General features: G+C 41.0%; 1 long non-coding RNA gene across 1 annotated transcript; it reads left to right on the top strand.

The window, feature by feature from the left end:
- Positions 1-4,520: 4,520 nt before the first annotated feature.
- LOC139568094 (uncharacterized) lies at positions 4,521-5,521 on the top strand. The gene is made up of 2 exons (XR_011673510.1): positions 4,521-4,562; positions 4,757-5,521. It is a non-coding gene; the product is annotated as an uncharacterized lncRNA (long non-coding RNA).
- Positions 5,522-8,501: the final 2,980 nt, after the last annotated feature.

The raw sequence follows: 8,501 nt of genomic DNA, 5'->3' as shown, positions 1-8,501 counted from the left end.
ATGCACCTAAAGGACTCTCAGATCATGAAAAATCAAGATTCTCTGGTCTGATGAAACCAATATTGAACTCTTTGGCCTCAATGCCATGTGCCACGTCTGGAGGAATTCTGGCACCATCCCTATGGTGAATCATGGTGGTGGCAGCATCAAGCTGTGGGGATGTTTTTCAGCAGCAGGGAGTAGGAGACTAGTCAGGATCGAGGGAAAGATGAATGGAGCAAAGTACAGAGAGATCCTTCATGAAAACCTACTCAGGACCTCAGACTGGGGCGAAGGTTCACCTTCCAACAGGACAAAGATCCTAAGCACACAGACAATACAACACAGGAGTGGCTTTGGGACAAGTCTATGAATGTCCTTGAGTAGCCCAGCCCGGCACACTGACTCTAGTGATGAAGATGAAGCCATAGGCTTGGATAACATGATTGGCAGACGTGATCAGCAGAGATAGTACGATGGATAGTATACCATTTTTGATTGGTTTACAGTTTAGTACTCAGCGGTGTTTTCCTGTCCAGCTAGTAAAAATAAAAGTAAGCATTTTGAAAAAATGACAACAAACAGAAATGTATTCAGAATAAATAAATATACAACAAACAGAAATGTATTCAGAATAAATAAATATACACAATTTGTAAAAACCAGCTCCTACCTTGACAGAGATCCGATTATCTCAAAAACTAAAGCAGATAACGTGCTACGGCCCACCACCTAAGCTAGATAACGAACTACAGTGAGGTCCAAAAGTATTTGGACAGTGACAATTTTCTTGTTTTTTTTGGCTCTGTACTCTAGCACTTTGGATTTGAAATGATACAATGACTATCATGTTCAAGTGCAGACTGTCAGCTTCAATTTGAGGGTATTTTCATCCATATTGGGTGAACCTAATACTTTTGGACCTCACTGTTAACAAGTTAGCCAGCTAACTAGCCCTGTTGCCCCAAGCTAACTTTATAAGCAGCTAGCTAGCTTCATCTGGCTAGTGTGGCTTGACCGGACCGGGACCGACCAACATCAACCAAATACGAAAACTGTCTTATAAATTAGGGGTAATTTAAATGATGATACCTAGCTATCTAGATAGATGAGGTCCTTATGCTATGTCTTTTGGGTAGAACATTGTTTGCATCCATCAGCTAGCTAGCTTTTATACTGACCAGCACTGCCCAAGAGCTTGGGGAAGTGTGTGTCTGCCTCGTGCGGGAGGTACGAGACAACTTTACCAGCATCATAGCATATGTATCGGTGAATCGCTATGACATATGAAATACGAATGACAGTGAAATCAACGTGTAATAACTACATTAAAAAGTTATGAATGTGTAATTATGTGACGCGCAGTCAGATTCAGGTCCTGATTAGTCAACAAGCTTATTTGATGCAGAAAATAGTGATATTTGATTTTTTTTTACCCGCAAAGACCCAAACGGCGTTCCATATCAGGGCATTGAAGCCAACATCCTCTACCAGTGACTGGCTGTGTATCAACTGCTATCATTTCTGTAATCAACGCAGTGATTTTCTCACTCCTTCCCTCATTGCACTTCTTTCATGTGAAGAGCCTGTCTAATGTCTGTAATTGGGGGCCTCCTCTGCTGCCAGTTAGGGTCTCATGATACCTCCCTTTCAGATTGTTAATCATTGCACCTGTACTGCCACTGTAGCTGAATTCCACCAAGTTTGCATTTCACCACCTTCTCATTTAACTTCTCAAAGTATTTCCGTACAGCACTTCACTGCTGACGCTAACCTGTCTCACTCATTTACATTTACATTTACATTTAAGTCATTTAGCAGACGCTCTTATCCAGAGCGACTTACAAATTGGTGCATTCACCTTATGACATCCAGTGGAACGGCCACTTTACAATAGTGCATCTAAATCTTTTAAGGGGGGGGGGAGTGAGAAGGATTACTTTATCCTATCCTAGGTATTCCTTAAAGAGGTGGGGTTTCAGGTGTCTCCGGAAGGTGGTGATTGACTCCGCTGTCCTGGCGTCGTGAGGGAGTTTGTTCCACCATTGGGGGGTTTAGGGCTCGCTGCCACTCGCTGCCATTTTACCAACTGTTAACGACGATGACGTGTGGAGCACTTTATTTCCGTGACAAATCTTTTGAAATATGCGTATCTCCTCCTACTAATGTTACAGCATTGTCGTTAAAATTGTATTACCCTTATTACCAATACCCTAACACCCACATGCCAATACCCTAATATTGATACAATCAAGTACCAATACACCCATATCCTAGCCCTAAATTCCCTGTTTGTTACTCATAGACCCCAGTTCCTTTGCTAATACACCTCATCCCTGTTTCTGTCCTATCTCAGCCCTGTTACCCACTTTACTTAGGCCTGTATTTCCAATGTCACCAAGAGTAACCCATATCCAGCTATTTGCTGCACATCCCAACCTTGTTATTTGCATATCTTAGTCCTACGACTTCTGACCTGTATACGCTAATCATTTCATAGATAAACTTATAGTAAAGGGGTATAACACATGTGCCCCAGCCCCATTTACTTTTTTTTACTATCACAAACTTGCTGCCAGAAAGGATTTGAATGGGAAATAGATTACCTGTATGAGCTTTGTGTATCCCTACACCCCATTACCAGGTAAATCCATACTCATATAAAACAGGTCTACCCAGCGACAAAGCCTCAAAATTCATACAAACCACGTCTACACTTGTATTTCAGCCCATAGCCGCAGGACCTAGGGGTACTGAGGGTGTAACCCCTGAAGAATCTGAATTAAACAAAAAAATATTAATAAATAAAAAATATATATTGTATATATATTTATTTTTTTAACAGCACCCCCAAACTACTTCCTACGGCTATGTTTCAGACCCAATATTCTTACAGACCAGGTGTACACCTGCACGTCTAACCCAATATTGATAAACCATCTAAAAACAGGTCTACTGTAGCTCCAATTTAAATACCTACAAAGTCTCCACCTGTGCTTGAACCAAATTAGTCAACTAAACCAGGTTTTAATATGTGCAGAAGCCTGAATACTCATGAAGTGTAAACCAGGGCTACACCTTTGACCATCTACCTTCCTCCCACCACCCCCTCCAACTTCTCACAGTCACACATCATATAGGTGACAGAGAGGAGCAGCCCACTCATAATATCACCCGTAATCACGACTGAAAGAAGGTGACATGGACTATAGAAGCCTATAGTACCAACAGAGAAATAATTTTAAAGTGACATATCCAATGTGCATTCTCCATGAGCTCCCCTTGACAGAGCTGAGACAGTACTTCAGGTCTGGTGTGTTGTGGATACAGAGAGTAGGGAATATAAGCCTTTTAACAGTTGAGTGTATGCGGGAGGTCTACTGTATGATCCTTCTGCCTTAGAAATGAATGATATAATATGGAATGGTTTATCCATCAGTTCTAACCGGATGGTTTAGGGGCAATGGTGTGTTCGTTTTGATTTTGCTGATTTCATTTCCACTGCAACAACAACCGCCGCGGCAAAGGAAAAAAAGCCCCAGAACAGACAGTATATTTCTTTCAAAAGCTATTAATGTACTTCTATAGACTATTCTATTGGTTAATTGTTCTGAGGAATAAAATATTTGGATTATGTCCCAAATGGCACCCTATGTCCTATATAGTGCGTTACTTTTGACCAGAGCCCTATGTGCCAGGGATGAACTAATCTGCATGGTGTCTTCCTTCCTCAGGGAAGTCATTGAGAAAAAATCTGCAAAAAAAAAAGAAATTCCAAGAGGACTGCTCTAAAAATAAACATACCGCACTGAATTAACATGGCCCAGAAAGCTGCAACATAACATTGTTATACAGACTGACTGTCACCGTGTACATCACAGCTTGTAGCCTAGGCCTCAAAGTGTCTAGCAATGAATTGCAGGTTGTTGAAGGATTCCCTGGTTTCTATTGTGTTCTATCCTCTGGTTACCCTATTTGGTCTTCTGGTTACCCTATTTGGTCCTCTGGTTACCCTATTTGGTCCTCTGGTTACCCTATTTGGTCTTCTGGTTACCCTATTTGGTCCTCTGGTTACCCTATTTGGTCTTCTGGTTACCCTATTTGGTCCTCTGGTTACCCTATTTGGTCTTCTGGTTACCCTATTTGGTCCTCTGGTTACCCTATTTGGTCTTCTGGTTACCCTATTTGGTCCTCTGGTTACCCTATTTGGTCCTCTGGTTACCCTATTTGGTCTTCTGGTTACCCTATTTGGTCCTCTGGTTACCCTATTTGGTCTTCTGGTTACCCTATTTGGTCCGCTGGTTACCCTATTTGGTCCTCTGGTTACCCTATTTACAGGTGTTACCTGACAAAAGGGATAAGCAAATTAATTTAAGACAAGCATTGTCATGAAGGCGATTACATTAAAGATTTCATAAGACACCAAACATCTTCCATCGTCCTGCTAGAATTCCATTTGGAGATAATACAGTGAAGATCAAACTTTTTCACTTATGGTTTGTAACAGTTACTAAACATATGTATTTTCCTTTCCATGTTTTAGGATTACAGGCCACACCAACACAGACACCAGAGAGTCAGAGGTAAGTTCCAAATTACAGTTTTTATTTTAAATTGAAATGACAAGGTGAAATCTCTTTTTAAAATGGTACTGAACAGTACACAAACCACAACAAACAATATGATACAATGTTCAGAATGTTCTAGGGTAAATTTTTTCTGTTCCACAAAACTCAAACAATGTGCAATTATGTGTGCTCTGTTTTGTTTTTTTAAGTTCTACAGTTTCACCCTCCTGAGCAGACCTCAGGCCTCTGTGCTGGGTAGGTGGGCTGTACCCTCAGAGGGCACAGGCTGTGCCGATCCATCCGTGTGCTTAGTGACATATGGCCACCTCACTGGCAAGCAGCCGCTGTGATAAAGATGAACACCTACGGTGACGTTGGCAGGTCACCACTCATCATGTGCGTCATCATCCATATTAGCTTCAGAAAGCTGGAGTCAATAATGATGTCCCCACCCCACTCTCATCCACCCCCCGAGGCAACCCCGATGCACCCTCTCCACTGTCATCCACCTCTTCCTTCATTTAGCACTCAGCAGCCACCAACCCCTCATGATCCACCTCTTACTCTCAAACACAATGGTCTTTAACTACCCGAGTCATACATCTGATGGAAGGAGCTCAGCATGCCTAATCAATTCATCGTGGGTGCGTCAAATAGGCTTGATTTAGATTACCTGGTGCAACTGGTGCAATAGTCCCAAAAAGTGCAAATCCCGCCCATCTGGCACTCTAGGTCTGGTGTAGATCTATCCAGTCCTGTGACTTCTCGGTGGTAATGACAGAAAGGAGATGGTGCGAGGAAACTATTTAGGAGTCAGTCTCTGACTCAACAGGACACATCGTGTTTTCTTGCAATCAGGCTGATGATTGCAAAATTTCCATTTCCACAGACTCTGATTTCTTTGATGACAACAATATGAGATTGCTTGAACAACTCAGAAATTAATTCAATTGACCTAATAAAGACTTCCTACTCTACTTACAAATAAGGTCACATTTTTCAAAACATGTGGGAGAGTAGACTGGAAAACAATTTTGGGGGGATTTTTTTGTCCAAAAGACACATACTGTTGCTGGTCAACTTTATAAACTCCTTAATAACTCCAGATCTTCTGTATGCCACGGTGTAGCACTGTGCTGGGAGAATAATTTGGGTGTCCACCTTTCTCCTGAAACATGAGAAATATCTGGAAAAACATGCACAAAGAGTCCAACTCTGTTCGGAATAAAATAATCAATTTAACATTTCTGCGTAGAGCATATCTTACTCCTAGGAAATTGAAAGTCATTGAATGTGACAGACAAATGTTTGCTCTGTAGTGGTGGCAATGGACGATTTATACATATGATCTGGAAATACCCTAAATTAATCCGATACTGGTCCATGGTATTGAAATCAGTTTCAGCCATTATTGGAATATCAGTCCCTTTGGATATGTCTATTGAACCATCTTGGAAACAAGTTAAGTCAATGTCCTTTTCGTGTGTATTTGCTAAACGTCACTGAATTGGAAGAATAGTGATGTTGTGTCAGAGGAAATGTGGATCAGAACTTATCTTGACACACTTGTGTTGGAAAAACTGTCCTGAATTTTGAATTACGTCGTAACAAGATGTGGGATGCAATTACAGGCCTGATTTCTGATGCCCATCTCTACCAATAACTGAGAGGATAGATATGTGGATGCCTGAGGGCCGGTTTTCCAGACATGGATTGGTCCTGGTCCTGGTCTGTGTCCAGGGGGGATGTTTACGTATTTATATGGCTAGGCTATATGCGTTCATGTATGTGTCTACTCCTGCAGATGCTTGAACATTGACGTCAATCTTAAGAAATGCACATCCTAACCCCTTCCTTCCCATAATCTAGGATGTTAACACCATATAATGATCTATGAGAATGTTTGTACTGCTTTGTTTTGTAATGTGCCATATTTAATGAATGTATTGAATTGGTTCACTATAGAGCTAATATATGTACAAATATTACAGTATATTCATTAAAAAAAGACCTACCTGATTGATTGGCGTGTTATGGAATCTCATCCAGTACACTTCATATTCAGCATTTATAGGACAAAACAACGTTTTTGGAGAAGGATTTACTGAAATAGGTTTTGAGCAGTCATTACAATTCCTCAGGCATTCAGAGGGTATCACCTGACCATGGGGACTCATCTGTGGTGATTTCTTCTCTTCCCAGGGTAGAGGAATATCACAACGTGTCAGCATTTAAAAATTCAAGTACTACACCTATTTTCAGCAACCTAAACTTCAAACCTTTAAATAAGATACAGACGCAATTCGATGGCTTTGTGTGCGCTATTGTGCGAGATCAGAGATAAATTACATTTAACGAAAGGGGATTGAGGATTAGGGTTCAACAGGGCTGTTTTCTCCTGAAAACAAGATTATATTTTCGGTGCTTGACTTGGGCAGGGGCTCACCGAAGCTGAGTACCGACACCTCGAATAGAAGCTCCGAATATTGTGGATCTCCTGCACCCAGATGTAAACAGTGCCGGCACATATTTCAGTCCAAGTCAAGCACTGGATGGTTTTATAAAAGAGTTGTTTACAGGTATGATACACAAGATATGTTTATGTTTTTGCTGAGGCCTCCATGATCTCACTGAGACAGGGGGAGCTACAGAATAACAATGATGACAATGTTCTTATGTTCCTAAATATGTATAATTGCGCATGTGTATCAAATCAGCCTAGTACAATATATTGTGGGGTATCTAATCTAATTTGTCACAATATAAATCTGAGAGTATATAAATGAAAATATATAGTAAGCTGTCAATAGTTACAGCGATTTTCTCCCTCTACCATCAAGTAGCTTGTCTCAAGGATACCAAGAAAAAAAAAGAACATAAAGCAAATGTGGTCAAGCGTTTAAACAACAATCACTGTCTACGAGACCCTCTAAGTTGGCAGACGTCTGACATTTTTTGTGGATGAGACCTATAAAAAAAATATGTCCCATGTCTGCTTTGCTAATCATTGTATAAAGCACTCTTCAGTTACAAGAAAGATGGAACACCGGTAAATCTTCATCCCCTGACTAACATAAACAGACGGGGAGCATACCACTACATTTAAGACAAGCGGGAAAACATATTGATTTAAAGCGGTTCTGTTATAACAGCAAAACCATCGGTTTATCACACTGATACATTTTTATGTGTGTATGGGCCTTGAACTTAGACAGGGGTTGAGCCATCTATCTTGGAAAATAAACCGTATTATAAGAAAGCAATTGTTGATGTAATGCTGGCAAGATGAAGGGGTTCTCACCAGGACACCACATTGACATATGAATTTGCTCAGACACTCCCAAAAAATACCACCAACTGACTTTGTACTTTGGTTTTGTGACATACCGTATGAAGTCAATTGACTGTTTATTCTTCTAAGGGATACAGGTTACATCTCGAGCTTTGACCCCTAAAACTATTGGTCATTTCTGACCTTTCAAGCAAGACAAACAATGAAAAGGAACATGCTGCATCTTAGAGGATAGAGAAGGAACATTTTGTCTGAAAGACAACTGGCAATAGTTCAGTGTCAATATCATATCAGAAGAAGTATTTGCGCAAACACATTCCTCTTTGTCTACCTTGGTTTCTCAAATGACTGCCTCGCCTGGTTCACCAACTACTTCTCAGAGAGAGTTCAGTGTGTCAAATCGGAGGGCCTGTTGTCCGGACCTCTGGCAGTCTCTATGGGGGTACCACAGGATTCAATTCCCAGGCCAACTCTTTTCTCTGTATATATCAACGATGTCGCTCTTGATGCGGGTGACTCCCTGATCCACCTCTATGCAGACAACACCATTCTGTATACATATGGCCCTTCTTTGGACACTGTGTTAACAAACCTCCAAACAAGCTTCAATGCCATACAACTCTCCTTCCGTGGCCTCCAACTGCTCTTAAACACTAGTAAAA

This window comes from Salvelinus alpinus, chromosome 1 (genome assembly GCF_045679555.1).
Source record: "Salvelinus alpinus chromosome 1, SLU_Salpinus.1, whole genome shotgun sequence".
Classification (NCBI taxonomy): Eukaryota; Metazoa; Chordata; class Actinopteri; order Salmoniformes; family Salmonidae; genus Salvelinus; species Salvelinus alpinus.
Note: the sequence above shows the minus strand (reverse complement) of the source record. Positions and strands in the feature narration are given on the sequence as shown.